The 16,411-nt window shown below is 42.4% G+C and overlaps 1 protein-coding gene and 1 long non-coding RNA gene across 6 annotated transcripts in view; one reads left to right on the top strand and one right to left on the bottom strand.

Annotated features, from left to right (window-relative positions):
- The window catches only part of CELF2 (CUGBP Elav-like family member 2), an 836,861-nt gene that overhangs the window by 362,210 nt on the left and 458,240 nt on the right, over window positions 1-16,411 (bottom strand). The window lies entirely within an intron of this gene.
- Window positions 10,025-15,621, top strand: LOC123591395. The gene is made up of 2 exons (XR_006709299.1): window positions 10,025-14,713; window positions 15,347-15,621. It is a non-coding gene; the product is annotated as an uncharacterized LOC123591395 (long non-coding RNA).

Raw genomic sequence — 16,411 nt, 5'->3', positions numbered from 1 at the left:
GTAAAATGTACATATCTTTAATTGCCACAGACAATTAAGCTTATCTGAGGATAAACATCTCCATTTCTGTGGGGAAGCTTATATAAATAGACCTCAAGTAACTGCACATTACCTCAGATGTATAACTAGGGAATGCATTTATATTTGATATGTATTCTGAGGCAAAGGACTATAGAGACTATTCTTTTTTGTACAGTGGGTTAGTGAATATATGACTGTGTGTGTGTGTGTGTGTGTGTGTGTGTGCACGCAGGAGACAGGCAGACACAAAGCCCATGCAATACTGTATGTGTTTTTGTATGTGTAGCAAAATAGGAATGCTTGTAGTTTGCTCATTATTATGTAAACTAAGGGGACAGACTGGTTGGTCTACAAGCAATTAATTGCTCCACTTAATGGCTAAATCTCCATATCGCATAAGAAAATGCACCTTCTTCAAATCCTGGAAGCCCCTGTGAGTCACAGTTCTTAGAGCCACCTCACTGTTCCTGTTTCCCCCTAATGCCCACCCTAGCCTGCGACTTACTAGAATTCAGCCCATGTCTTTTGGGGTTTGCCCAAGTCCCACATTTTGAAAAAAATTTATTTTTATTTTTATTTATTTTTGAAAGAGAGACAGAGCATGAGCAGGGGAGGGGCAGAGAGAGAGGGAGACACAGAATCTGAAGCAGGCTCCAGGCTCTGAGCTGTCAGCAACACAGGACAATGCGGGACTTGAACCCACAAACCTCAAGATCACGACCTGAGCCGAAGTCAGTTTCTTAACCCACTAAGCCATCCAGGCGCCCATAGTCCCACGTTTTGAAACTGTCCCTGGATACTTTTGTCATGATCATACCCGCAACCTCAACTGTCTTGCCTCTCAGAAAAACCAAGGTCTTTGTTAAACCCTGTAGTATTTTCTGTAGTATTAGGGTTAAAGTATTTCCATTCCAAATAAGAAAAAAAAAAGTCTTTTAGACCTTACAGTCTTTACCACATTATTAATTTTAACTCTTATCATTAGAAGTGTATCTCTTTAAACATCACAAAGAGAAATTTTATCAGTAATCGTAATGGTTATCTGACTTTTAGATTGGATTCTTTACCAAGATATTATTGAACATTAAGTAAATGTCCCACTCTGGTGACGGTCTTTTACCACTTTTTTTAAATTTTTTTTTTTAATTTTAGAGAGATAGAAAGAGCACATGAATGGGGGAGAGGGACAGAGAGAGAGAGAGAGACAGAGACAGAGACAGACAGAGAGAGACAGAGAGAGAATCCCAAGCAGATTCCACACTCATGTGGAGCCCAACACGGGGCTTGATTTCATGACCCTGGGATCATGACCTGAGCTGAAATCAAGAGTTGGACCCTCAACCAACTGAGCCAGCCAAGCACCCTGTTGTACCACTTTTTAAGCAAAATCCATTCATATGGTGACATTTTTGTGACACGGTATTTTCAGCCTAAGAGAGTGGAGTGCGATACAATTAGAACATACGCATGCGACAGCAAGGTATCTAAGACAATCCCGCTCCCTGGGCACCCCCACCTCTTACAAACAGCATGAAATATACAGTACTCATTGGGTTTTGGAAATCATAACTCCTCATTTCTCCATTTCAACATCAGAAGGGACACAAAGTAAATTATTTACACAGTTTAAAATACAGCATGATATATGTATATATGTATATTTAACTTTGGGAACATAGCTAGGTGACAGCTGGTATTCCAAACATCATTATGCATTCTACCCCGTGCAATGGAATACAGATTATTTATAAAATGAAAAATTAGGTGCTCCACATTTAAAGGCCAAGATTTTTTTTCTAGGCCAAAAGAATGAAAGTTTTAGCAATCTTTAAAAAAAAAAAAAAAAGATGTATTGCCAATTCTTGCTTATTCAGCAGCAATGATTAAGTTGGTGCTTTCCCCAGAACCTCCCATTCCTCCCCCCAGCCCCCGCCTCTGGCTGACACCACTACCGCATTTTGTTGCCCCTTCGTTGAGCACCAGGAGAAAAGTGAGGCCAAGGCAGTTCATTTTTGCTCCTCTTAACAGCTCTTAACACCAGTCCGGAGGGACACAGAGGCTGGAACTGTAAGCTTAAAGTAGAATTTTCAGATCATAGTGGATTTTAATGACCTATGCTCTCTACTGTCTAAGTACTAAAGATAACGAAGCATTTTTCTCCTCTTGACTTTAATAACCAATATCAGACCAAAGTACAACTGTCACATTTACCCAAGACACATTGGCTATTGGTCTATGCGGACGACACCCACCTCCCGGAATACTCCAGCTACGGGAGGCATAATTGCCCAGGGGTCCCAGCTGCTGTGTTCTGAATCCATGAGCTCACTTGCTTCAGGTCACACTTGCCACGGGCTGCTCCCAGCCACAAATGGACACAGAAGGGGACAGCTCTCACTCACGGACTCTGCGAGGTCTGGTGGAATCTTAGGCTGCACTTGGGTTTGGGAGCTTCTATCCAGCCTTCCCCTCCCTCCAGGTCAGATGTGCACTGCAGTCTGGCCACTCTCCCAGCCTCTGCCAGGTCTTTCCCCATCTTCTCTCACAGACATTTCCCCTAATAAAATCCTTGCACATTTATTCCCCTCTTGGTGCCTACTTCTCAAAGTACCCAAACTCGTACAGACTATAATTCTCTGTGAAATCAGGTGTAGGAAAGAATGAATCAGTAATCAATGAAATTCATTCAGGCATTACACTGTGTGTGTGTGTGTGTGTGTGTGTTTACTCAGGAATTCCACGGTTCACAAATGGCCAATGGCCAACTCAGAATAGCTGTCTGGCTCACCCTAAGCAATACCCATCAGGTGGCTACAGGAATTCCTTTTTCTTTCAGATCTGCCAATGATTACTTCCTTCTTTCTAGTCCTTCCTATTCCATATCCTTCAATGATAGAGAACATGCTGTTACCTGGGATCCAGTGTGGGTTCTGAGGCAGTCCACACAGTGACACAAGGCGACAGGGCTGATGCTAACTCCAAGCTGCATCACAGCTATCCTGGTCCTGTCTCAGGTTACCTGGAGTTGTCTACCCGTTTCCTCAAGTCCCTATTCCCAGACCCGCTTCCCTTTCTCGATGAGAACACCTGCTCAGCTCCAGGTACTTTGGGATTTCCCCTAAAAAGCAGGTGAATGGCTGTCCCCCCAAAAATCTCCATCTGCTGTGAGTCCTTTGTAAACCTGAACAAGAAAAGGAAAGGGGAGGATTGGGGGTAGAGTAGGAAGCCTGCAGGAGAAGGTGAGAGATGGAGCAGAGCAAAAGAGATTGTGGCCGAAATATCTAAATAGGCCTGTCCATTGCTGGACCTTCAGAAGAAAGACAGGAGTTATGAAAAAGAAGACCAGAAGTATCCTCAGTGGTTTATATCACGTGGCATGCAGGCAGCTCTCCCTGAACCCTTCAGCCTCACTGTGCTCTGCCATGACCAGCCATGGGAGAAAGACACATCAGTCTCATCCATCGCCGTCTGGCTGACAAAAAGGGAAGTGCAGATGGAATCTCAGTGAGCTGCTGCGGAGGTGGGGGTAGCCCCATAATACTGCACGGTGGACAGCATCCCAATGTGCCAGTGAAAGCTCAGTACGTCCGAAACAGGACTTCCATCTCCTCCCTCCCTGGTCTTCTGTCCGGGGACCCTATTCAGTTGGTGGTATTTGTATCCCTGTAAATCCCAAGGGTTTCCCCTTAGAAACCCAGTATTGGGCTATGGTACTATTAGAACTAAGTTCGGGTGAATCATGAGCGAGAGAGACATTTGCTACCATTGCTTATCACAATTCTTCTATGGCAAAACACATTTTGAGTTCCAAACAACAGATAATAAATACACCAGAATCTGATCCATTCATAAGTTGGGTAGTAGCTGTGCTAACGATGTGGGATACATCCTCACTTATAAAATTATTATCATTAATCAGAGCTATTCGTTCATGGCCTGTCTGATATACTTGGAGCTCAGCTTGATTTCTTTTAAGTCTTTTAACTTCTGCATTCAGCAGTTAGTTCCTTGACAACATTTGTTTCTACGAGTAATGTTGCTTTGTGCTTTTAAGCCCTAATTAAAAATTGGTAGAGATCTTAAATATCAGCAAATAAAATTTGAAAAAGACTTTAAACATTAATGGGATGCAAAGGTTCTCGGGGTGTGGCCTCAGGACCAGTAACATCAGCAGAACCTAGAAATGATTAGAAATGCACATTATCAACCCCACTCCACACCTCCTGAATCAGAATCTCAGGGGCATGGGGCTCAGAGCTGTGTTTTAACAAGCTCTCCAGGTGATTCTGATCCATGTTCAAGTTTGGGAACCACCAATGTCATGTACTGGATTATCTCAATCATGGGTCACATAAGCTGTTTTAAGTGTGCTGTACTTAATAATCCCTGTGGAGAGCACACAAATAGCTCCAAGAAGGAGTCCTGTCTTTTCTTTTTTTTTTTTTTTTTTTAATGTTTATTTATTTACTTTGAGAGAGAGAGCACACATGAGCAGGAGAGGGGCAGAGAGAGAGGGAGAGAATCTCAAGCAGGCTCCACGCTGCCAGCACAGAGCCTGATGCGGGGCTTGAACTCATGAACCATGAGATCTTAACCTGAGCCAAAATCAAGAGTCGGATGCTTATCCCACTGCGCCACTGAGGCGCCGAGTCGTGTCTTTTAAAAGAGTTTTCAATCAAGTTGGAGAAACTCACACACATGAGATTAACAGCTGATATGACAATAAATAATTAGATGTGTGAAAATCAAATGGTACTACAGGATATTCAAGAGAGGGGACCATACTATTTGACTATATCTATTTGGATATGATTCAACATTTGCCTTACAAATATATAATTACTATTGATGGAAAGACAAGATGTTCTCCTAGTAAATGAGAAAAAAGAGGCTACAACCTTTTCTCCTGGACCCGAAGAATTGGGCTAGGGTTAAAGTGAATCTTGTCTCTAAATGCGTTTTGTTTTCATCCTCAAAGACAGCGACTCTACAGCCTTCCCAGCAAATCATGGCGGTATTTTACCACTGTGAGAGCTAAGAGACATTTTCATGCCCAGCTGAAAGCTTTTCTTATTGACCAGAGAAAAAGCTCTTCATAGCTAATTCATAATTGCCACTGTGACACAGTGGGATGTGAAAGCATCCTACAAAGTTTAAAAAGTTATACAGAAGTCAGATATTCACTATCATTATTATTACTACTGTTTGATTTAAACAGCTGCACTGTTTCTGCATGAGACAGCTCAATGATTTTGTTGATTCTAAAATGACAACACGTGAAGGGAAGGTTCACATTTAGTTTAAAATTAAAAAAAAAATCTATTTCCTTATTCTTTCTGTGGATGTGTCTGAAAATGTACAACAGACAAATCAAAAGCCCCAGGCTTTCTGCTGCTCTCAAGATATTTTGTTTAAGTTGCTGAAATGACATAAAATCAAATCCCTTTGAATGGTGGATGGCCTCACATCTAATTCTATAGATCTGATCCTAAAACTAAAAAAAAAAAAAAAAGGAATAACTTGCTCACTTTTGGTGGTCATTAATTCTTTTAACTTACAAAAGTACCATTTAGTAAATTACCTTTTCCAAGGCACTAAAGGAAATCTTAAAGGTCTGAAAGTTTTGAATCACCTTCCAAAAGTGGTCAGTCTACCAATAACTGATAATCCCCAATAACATCCACCCAAGTAGCTTCAATGTCTTTAGTGCTAGATTCTGATTTAAAAAAGTACTTTTATAGCCATTACAAAATTCATCCTTAACACCAAAGTTAGGTTGGGGAAGGGGAGCCCCCAAAAATGCTTTCAGAATTTCCCTGGTAAAGGAATACCATGGCCTTCAAAGATTTTAATCATAAATTTGTCCAATAGTTGTAAAATAATACCCAAATGTTATGCTTTCTTCTTTTATAGGTCATGCTTTATGCTTTATTTACACCAAGGAAGACATCTTGTCTAATATCTTCTTGATTCTCGTTTATGCTTTCAGGCTGAATGAGAGCATATGGAATTAGAATTTAGATTGTGGCCTAGGAGAAAATCTTCCTGAATTTTTTTGGACACTTGTGACTACGGTGGGAACTCGGCAGCCTTGTTCATGAGGCATCTCCAGGGGTAAGTAGGCACTTCCAGGCTAGTATGGGAATGGTTAAGGATTCCTTAGTGCACTTAGGTTGGGATCCACATGGTCAGGTGACAACTTCAGGAGGATGGGCCTGAAGATGGGCACTGAGGTGGGCATCTTTACCTATCCACGTGACTTCCACCTTGACCTCAGTTTGGCGCCCTTCCCCAGAAGTCACGAATTCAGTCTAGTTTATGAGCTACCTTATCATTTTACAACAAACCAAATGACTAAAAGCTTCTTCTGAAGGAAATATTTGTCATTACAAATGCATGTGGGATACAGTGGACCTATGACTACATGTGAGTACATCTCTACATGGAGATTTCACTCCATCCAGTGAAAGGTAGCCAGTGTGGGCGCCTGGGTGGCTCTGTTGGTTGAGTGTCCGGCTCTTGCTTTCAGCTCAGATCATGATCCCACAGGTTCAGGAGTTCGAGCCCCACATCGGGCTCGGCACTGGCAGTGCAGAGCCTGCTTGGGATTCTCTCTTCCTCTCTCTCAGCCTCTCCCCCACTGATACAACCTCTCTCAAAATAAGTAAATAAACTTAAAAAAAAAAAAAAAGGTGTGCGTTCTTGTCTTATTCTTCACCTAAGTCTCTCCAGGTTTTAGCTTCAAAGGTTACCGGTAGATGCACTTCTGACAAATTCCAAGGGAAAGCTCTAACCCTCGATGCTGAGGAATGTTAAAGAACATATGAAGTGGCCAAGGTTAAAGATGACAACCTTAAGTATGGAAGAGAAGGGAAATACTTTTTCAGTGTTGACTAAAAGAGAATTTACTTAGAGAGAAGGTTACTCCATGTGACTTACCAAGATGGTATTTCACATTCGATTCAAACACGATCCTTATAACGCCGGGATCACAAAGTCATGCAGGAGAGTGGAACCCACCTCAGCATTAGCCAAGGCTTTGGATGACCTTTGCAGGTCTCTGAAGAAATATTAAAATTTCCTCCTACTTTCCTCCTATCATCTCCCCTCCTCCATTTCCTCACTCCAGTTTTTGATAAGAGACTTCTTGTTAGACTATATTTTCTCTGTTACTTCAAGCACAGAACTCTCTTATGGCAGAATTACGGTCTTATCCTGGGACAAGTGGGCTCTTCAAAGTCTGTGTGTCGCTGTAGAAAAGCAAAAGGAGATGGGGTAGGGCTGCAGAACTGGTACCCACAGCCCCCACCTTCTGTTTCTTCTGAAGCCTCCACCACGTGTGCCCGTGGGGCTTGTGGGTTAAAATTGAGGGAAGAAACAGCCTTTCCCAACTTGTGATTTGATTTTCACTTTTCACTGTACTTGGATTGGGAAAAAAAAATCTGAGGAGGAAAAAAAAAAAAGAGGGAAAAGTATACCCAGGAAGACAGTGAAAGATTAACTTCAAAAGCCCAAATTGAATAATGTGGAAAAAATTTCCAACATTTTTTTTTTTTTAATGAAATCTTCAGTGTCACTGGCACCACTCATGGTTTAGTTAGTCAAATGAAGAAATTTAACTACATGAAATTTACACTCCTTCTTTAACCAAGTAATATTTTGCCATATATTTTTGGTTTTCTTCTTCAGGAAGTGAATATCCCAAACTGTAAATACACAGTGTAATCTGCCAATAAATTGAGGTCAGCCTTCCTTTGGGTCTCTTTTAAAACTGGAGATCCCCTACTCCAAGTCCCCTCACCTACTTAAAGAACTTACCTCTTTTTTTTTTTTTTTTTTTTTTGGAAAAAGAACAGAAGCCTTTAATTCCAAATTAACTCTTTGGCCTTCCTCAGGCCTCAAAAAAAAAAAAAAAAAGGCTTATAAAAGGATTATATTGGAATTCAAAGTCCACTGAGCAGCTGGGGGCTACGCGGAAGACATAGGTAGAGATATCAGAGCAATGAAAGAGATTCCCATCCTTGTTATGTTCTCTTTAATCCCATTAGCCAAAGAGAATGCTGTACTTTAAGAAATTTAGGAGCGGTGAGTTGTCTGGCTGGGGGCACAACTAGTTACAATACCTCCCTCTAAAATGTGCCTAGCGTGTTTAAATCTATAAAGCTAATGCCCAATTAAGAAGAAAAAGGAGGCAGATTCTCATACCTATTAGGTTCACTATAAAAAATAAGAATGACCTAACTCTGCCTTTAGCAGAACAACCAGCCATATATGCTACCCTGCTCTGTTAGGAAATGGGATGTTGTGTCCAATCAAACACTGTTTAATAGACTACTATCAAAAAATACCTGGTATGCATTACCAATTTGCAAGATATGGAATATAATAAAATACTTAACACTAAAATACACAGAGCGTATTTTAGTCTTTCTCTGATGATTCAAGACATTTCAGAATATTTCACTGCCTCTAGGTCACCATTGCCAACCTCAATTTTCACTATGCCCAGTGAAGCATGGTTATATCAATTAATAGAGGTTTCCGTTCGACAGAATGTTCTAACAACTAGCTTTAACCGTATATTGTTTCTACTGGGTGGGTACTAGACACAACATGAATACCAATCAGTTGGATTTTTTTGCATGGGAAGACACCCCATTGGGTCGGGGCCTCAGTACTCGCTTCATGTGGTTTGGATGGCAAAGATTTGGGGACCAGACTCCCCGCTGTGAACAATGGGTAGGAACCAAGAGAGAAGTACAAGTTCCTTTGATTTCTCCACCATTTTTCTTGTTTGACTATGTGACAGAAAGCTTTCCAGTTGTGAAATCTCAGGCTTCTAGAGCTCTAGACTCCTCAAGGAGGAATATGCCACAGGCTGGAAAGTCTTCTGGCAAGTTTACTATCTGGCTATATAATCCAAACTGCTGTTTAAAGCCTTCCTGAGTGTTTGGAGAGTTTTAGAGCCTGAAGCAGGGATCCTGACAGCTTCCTGTGTATGCTGATAACCACTGTGTTGGAATAAAAGTGTGTTGGTGCTAATCTTTTTTCAGTTTGGGTCACACAGGGTGACAGCTACTGGTGCTAATTGAAAAGGAAAACGATAATTCGATGCTATAACACTTTTCACCTACCTCATGCTTTTTCATCCAGAAGACTAAAAAATGTCTTTTTTACAAAGGAAAATAAGGTAGCTTCCCCTGGGGTATGGGTCATTCTCTGTCTTTGAAAAGGCCAGGCAATACTTATGTGATGACAGCGCCTTCTGCAGATGGGCCAAAAAGACCCAAGGTGGAAAAATGTAATATTCAGTCTCAGAAGTGCACTGAATAACCCAGGCCGGAAATTCAAGAACATTCTTGCAATCTCACCTCCATCAAATCATCCAGTTAGAGCCTTATCGGTCTCCTTTGTGAAGTGTATGTAACCATTTTCCTTTTAAACATGTGTTTGTTCTGAACAGAACTCAAAGTATCTTAAATGCTCAGCAAATATTTATGGATGATGATCGCAGTCTCCCATCTCCCATTAGAAGTAAAATGCCACATAGAAACTAGGAAGGATTATAATGAAAGTGTACCCACATCAATGACTGATATGCAGAAGATCATAGTTGTAAAGTGCAACAAAAGGTATTTGTCTTAGTCTGGGCTGCTATAACAAAACTACCATGGACTGGGTGGCTTAAATGACAAACATTTATTTCTCAAGGTTCTGGAGGCTGAAAGTCTGAGACGAAGTTTCCAGGAGGTTTAGGTTCTTTGGGAGGGCCCTCTTCCTGGTTTGCAGATGGCCGCCTTCTCGCTCCATCCTCACATGGCTGAGAGAGATTAGCTCTCTCATATCTCTTCGTATAAGGACACAAATTCTATTCATGGGGGCTTTACTCTCATGACCTAATCATGTCTAAAAGGCCCCAACTCCTTTTTATATAAAAAAAAATTAATGTTTATTCATATTTTGAGAGAAAGACACAGAGCATGAGTGGGGGAGGGGCAGAGAGAGAGAGAGAGAGAGAGAGAGAGAGATGGAATCCAAAGCAGGCTCAGGCTCTGAGCTGTCAGCACAGAGCCCGACCAGGGCTCGAACTCATGAACCGTGAGATCATGACCTGAGCTGAAGTCGGATGCTTAACTAAGACATCCAGGTGCCCTAAAGGCTCCAACTCATAATACCATCACACTGGGGATGAGGCCTTCGACATATGAATTTGGGGAGACACATCCATGCAGTCCATGGCAGTATTACACTGGATCTGGAACTTCTTGGGACTGCAAAAATGTGTTGGCCTAGTTTGTGACATGCCAACCAAGCGTGGTACATACCTACACAGTGGCAATGATGTGGCCCTAGTCTTTGTGTGTTTTCTACCATATCTGAAAGGCAGAGCAATGAGAACCCACTTCAAAATGGAGGGCAGGACAGTCGGCTTTCCCAAGCAGAGGCCCTCAGTCACAGCTTTTCCAGGACATTCTGCGTTCCAGGCACATGCCCTGCAGAATCTCAGGCAGATGGCTGGGCTTCTCACTTGCATCTCCCTGGCTCCACAGTTTGTTCTATCTTTCCCTTTTAAAATGCGGTTCATTCTAGAAACAGATGAATTGGTACACACAGTACTTCTGAGGATAGATCCACGAGAAGTCAGCCGCAAAGCCCAGGAGAAGCGCAATCTCTGGGAAGAAGCCAAGCACAGATTTCAGTGGAACATCTCCCTCATGCTTGAACAAGTTTTTCTTTCTTGTTGAAACCTGTTCAATTCCCTCTATACACCCTACTCTCCAGACAGATGGACAGACAAGGAGACAGATACATGCTTATTTTGGTCTAAACACTTCTTTGCTGAAGTATAGCTTTCCGCCAGGCTCAGTTACGTGCTGCTAAGGAATCATTCACATTCAATCTGTCTACTTCACCCCAGCCTGTGGAACACTTCACACACATTCCCAAGTCCCAACACTCCTCAGAAACTGACAACGAAAACAGCAACACTAACAGGACTTCACAGAATGATTTTCCCCGAACAACCGGAAGCGGCTCTAACATTGTCTCGTAGAACATCGTCGTGGCCTGGCGTGAAGATAGGGTCGGTGATAGGATCCCAATTAGGAAGATGAGGACACTAAAGAAACCTTAGTCAGTTTGTGAGTAAAGCAATGTGGTTCTGTTCTGGCCTCCAAACCAGTTCCTATCCACCAGCTACCAACTCTTTTGAAGAGTCAGAATGTTGAGACCAGTGAAAAGCTGAAGAGCTGTGTCAGTTATCAGCCACTTGCCTATGAGGCAGGGAGAGAGGAGGTTTTCGTGTAACGTCTTCCCACTGACCTTAACCTGTCTGCTTCCTTTCTAAGAGAGAGAGAGAGAGAGAAAGAGAGAGAGACAGAAGAGAGAGAGAGAGAGAGACAGAGAGAGGGAGACAGAGAGAGGGAAGGAAGGAGGAGGGACTATTCAACAATCCATCAGGCAAATGCCTGTACAGTTGTTTAAAGTAGAACCTGGTTGATTCCAGTGGTTTCTTACAGCCTTAGCTCACATTGCCTCACAGGTGAATCAATTCATCCTTTTACATTCAAACAAAAGGCATTCTGGGATAATCTTTCAGAGACGGAATGACTCCCTTAGGATACATACACACAAGAAGAACGCTAATTCTATCACAGTGCTAATGTACCATTACTAGTAATACGCTTCCTCCAATAAATTAACCAGTACCTTAGGTCACAGCTAAATACATAAACCAGTTTGAGTGAGTTAGTGGGAACACTGGTTAAACGATAAAGAGACTACGAATTATCACACGTGGAAAAGTCAAGAACTCCAGAGTGCCGAAGCAAAGACAGGATTCAGGAGAGAAGATGGCCGCTTTTACATAGTTTGAGGGTTGTCCTGTGGACGATTCTACATGTGCTCCTGAGTGCCCAGAAAACAGGCCTGGGATGGCCCACTGACGATACAGGGAGGCAGAGTCTGTTATATTATAAAAGCATCTAAGATTTAAGGGGCATCTACGATGCGTGAGCCACTCTGGAGGGTGCTTTTACAAATGATAGCTCAGTGAACCACCTGCCCCCACCCTGCACGGTAGCCAACAGTTAACATGGTGGTAGAGAAGTTAACAACGGAGGTTCAGAGGAACTGAGACACTTGCTCCAGGTCACAGTGCTTCCGAGAGGCAGAAAGAGGATTCGATCCAACTCTAGGCCACTCCCAAGGCTGTGCCCGTTTGACAGCTGGCCCCTATGGGAAAAGAGCTGCTAAAAAGGGACAGGAATATACAAGTAAATACAGCACCTGGAATAGCTTCCATTCACGACGGAAAGCCGTTTGTCTAAAAAGAATCTTAAAATCCTAAAACGTTGATTATGGGCTTCTCTTGAAGAAACAGAGTGGAGAGACCGTAAGCTTTCATTTGTCTTTCCTTCACTTCTTATTAAGGGCAGTTTTGTGGCAGCAATAAAGTAAAATAACTCAGTATCGATGTTCGGTAAGCTCCCCATCAAACACAGAGGAAAAAGGGAAGAAGGATGTTGCTATAAAAATACCTGTAAACTGATCCATCCACATAAGACCACTTTAAAAGCCAGGGCAGATGGATTCTCAGTTGCCCTTTCTTTTCCCATTTCTGTCTAACAAGCGCAATCTTTCCTAACTTCCGTCTGAACAATTCCAAATGACGACTTGATTTGCAGTGATGGGCCTGCCAGGAAGCCGGGAGCTCTGGTGAGCATTTAAAGTCTCGCCCTCCTCTGCCTCTCCGAGCTTCTGGTTCCTCCTGAGTAGCATGAGGGGACCCTGGTGGTCTTTTTCACCTCTGCCTCCATGAACGCCAGCACATCCCTACGACAACATCCCCACATGTTGTCCTGTGACTGATATTACTGTGTATAAGCACAATACGTGGCTAAGAATATCGCATAATGGATGACAGCCCAGGACCAGACCACTCGGTCTTAAATCTCAGCCAGCACCCCAGGACCAGCTGTGAGACCTGGCGAAGCATCTAACCTCCCTCTGTCTCTGAGCCCGAGTTTCCGCATCCACGACACGGGGCTATGGATGGTACCTGTGTCACGTGCTCGTCTCACCATTAAGTGAGGGACTGAGTGTGTGCCATCATTACTATTATGGGGTGACAGTGGTTCTCTGCGTATCAGGCTCATCCAGGGGGCTTTGAAACACCCATAGGTAAAGGCTCTATTCCAGAGGGGTCGGATCAGTAGATCTGGGAGGGGGCTTCGGAAGCTGCCAAGTCCGTGCAGGGGGGACCCTGATGCAAGGCTGGAGACAAAGATTACCATGGCATCAGTTCACAGCAGGCCCCCAGAGACAGGTAAGGCAAACTTTGGGGGAATGAGAAGCACACACCTTAGACCCAGACAGGTTTGGGTTCAAACACCAGCTTTGCAATTTCTCAGCCACGTGGCCTGGAGCTAATCACTTATCTCCTGTGAGTCTCTGTCTTCTCATCTGTAAATGGAGATAGCACCAACTTACTGAGTGTTGCCGTGAGGTTTAGAGAGATCTGTGAAGGCTCCAGCAGGCAATCGGTACAGGATGCTTTAAAAAATGTACACTTATCCTTACGTGGATTGCTCAAAACAGAAGGAAAGGAAACAGAAGAGCTGGCTATCTGGGGCCTTTGGAACAGGCAGTTAATCTTCTAAGAACTACGAATTATAATTTGTCTTTTTTAGATAACAAATACATCTGTATGTTACATGTTCTCCCTTTTGAACAAAACAAATTTATGTACTCTTTGCTACACACTGTTTTTTTTTTTTCTTTTCTTTTCTTTTTACTTAACAATATATCTTGGGGATTTTTTCCCAATCCCTACACACGGAAGATCCTCATTTTTATTCTACAGAAACATGGTATTCCGCTGAAATGATGTCTCATAATTTAACCAGTCGCCCCATCGAGGGGCATTTAGGGGGCTTTCTAGCATTTTCTCATACAAACAATGCAGCAATGACTAACTTTTAAATAAATCTTTTCACACAAATGTATCTGTAGGATAAATTCCTAGAAGTGAAATCACTAGATCAGAAGGTTTGTACATTCGTTATGTTGTTAAAAAATCCCCCACCCACCCTCCGTAGATTTTGCACCAGTTTGTAACTCCCATCAGGAATGAGAGGGAGCCTGCTCCCCACACCCCCATGAACACACGCTCTTGTCAGGCTCTCTGGTCTTTGGCCATCCAATGGTCAGGAAGTGGTATCCCATGGTTTAATTTGCCCTCCAAGTACAATTGTGCCTATTTTCATGTTTTAGGACACTCTGAATACTCTTTCCTGGGCAATGATTCTTCCTATCCTTTGCCTGTTTCTCCATTGGTTTGTTGGACTATGTCATTTTGATTTATAGCAGCTCTTTACATATTTGACTTGGCAGGCCTTGGTCTGTGATATGAATTGCAAATATTTTTTTGCAGCTTGTCATTTGTTTTTTGACTTTGCTTATTGCTAATTCGTCCTCCTGTATTTGTTCGTCTGCCCACGTAGAAATTTTTTATGGAGTTAAATTTACCAACTATTTCTCTTATGGCTTTTGGGTTTTGTATCATGGTTTTAAAGAGGCTTCCCTGTGCTGATGTCACCAGAGAATTCTCTTCCGGTTTCCTCCAATAAATGTATTGTTTTACATTCTGCATTGAAATCTTTGATCCATTTGAAATGTACGCCGGTGTAAGGTACGTATCTGTTGTTCACTTGACTGAATTCAAGTCATTTATATGGTTTTCACACTTCTAATATAAGTTCTAATATAGTTCTCATATTTAGAGAAGAGCAATTTATAAGAAATTATCTGTACGGTAAGAAAACAAAAACCAAAAAACAACCTTGAAAATTCCAAGCAAAGAGAAAATGAACAGTTATTCTTTCTTGTTAGAAAACTTCAACAGCTGACTTTCTTTCCATTTTCCTGGTGTGAAAACACATTTGATATTCTTCTCCTCCTTTTCAACAGTTGTCACTCATTTACTAAAAATATTAATCTTCACAGTGAATTGAATTAAAAATTACAGATGGGAACAGTAAGTGAAAATTTCTGGAGATGGCATTATTGTCCCCCTTTGAATGATTCTTTTTTGTGTGTGGGCAATCCTATCTCCTTTATCTGCAATGCTTTAAATGCCTCAGTGCAATAACAATATAATCATAAAAGCTAATTAGTAAAGATTTTGTGTCTTGTTAATGATGCACAATTGATTATGGCTTGAGGACAGAATGAGCCTAACCATTCAACCGTGAGGAGCATTGCATTTTATCTTCCTACAATATGTAGGTGATGGCATTTTTATTACTGTTTTTCTATTATGTAGACATCTGACCCAACTCGCCAGTCTGCTCTTCTGTGGTATCATCATTCACTACCACCCAACCTGAGCCCTTTAAAGATGTAGAGATCATTCTGGATGCCTGATTCCAGGAAGGAGGAGGAGAATTAATGACACATGGACCAAACGGTGAACAGCAATCAGGGTGTTACCTCCCCATTCCATCTTTGCTTGATTTTTTTTAAACTATACTTCTCCCCATAAAGCCATAGGCCGTAATTATGTCATACAAGCACCTGAATCAAAATCACTTTAAAGTAGCCACTTAAATAACTGTAATCTTTTTTTCTGGACCTTCTCACAGTCACTACTTCTTTATCAGTAAATAGACGTAGCTAGACACAGATACAGGTAAATGTAAGAATATTTATGTAGAGAAAGGAACATCACCCAGAGACTCTGGAACACCCCAGCAAATGTCTCTTCCCCTGGGCTTATGTCCTGCCAGATTCGTCCCCTGAGTCTAATTCCTCTCTTCCTTCCTCTCTCACTGTCTTCCTTCTCTGTTAATGGTTTCCTTCTCCATCTCCAGAGTCTCCAACTCCAAAGCTGTGTGCAACTGTAGCTGCTTTCTTTGGGGTTTGGTCCAGTACCGTTTTTCAAGGAGATGGGAGTTTGGCTCTTTTCTAAGTTGGTGTGGATCGCACAGCCATGATGAGAAAAGTACATGATAGGTGCGAATTTCAACGTGTAAGGATTAAGAGTCTGTTATGACATGGATCTGCCTTCAGAACGTACAACTAAGACAGTAATTCTGGCATAGTTATTCCCTGTTGCAATTTCCCGACACTTGAAAATGTCCAAAGATATTCTCCTTGGAGGCCTGCACAGAAGCTCTGGGGCCTTCACTCCCATGACGCAGGGCAGCCCCACCCCTACTTGACCCTGAGCGTTGCCCTGGCTCGATGCCATCCTGTCCCTATTTGCCCCTCCACTCTCTTCCTCACCGTGGACGGTGGGGCGAGAGCTGCCCTGTGGCTGGTGGGGCAGCTCCAGAAGCTCACGGTGTGGAAGAATGAGAGGGAATCTGTCATCGGAAGGAGTGTTTGG

This window comes from Leopardus geoffroyi, chromosome B4 (genome assembly GCF_018350155.1).
Source record: "Leopardus geoffroyi isolate Oge1 chromosome B4, O.geoffroyi_Oge1_pat1.0, whole genome shotgun sequence".
Lineage (NCBI taxonomy): Eukaryota > Metazoa > Chordata > Mammalia > Carnivora > Felidae > Leopardus > Leopardus geoffroyi.
The sequence above is the reverse complement of the archived record's forward strand: the minus strand, read 5'-3'. Positions and strand labels throughout refer to the sequence as shown.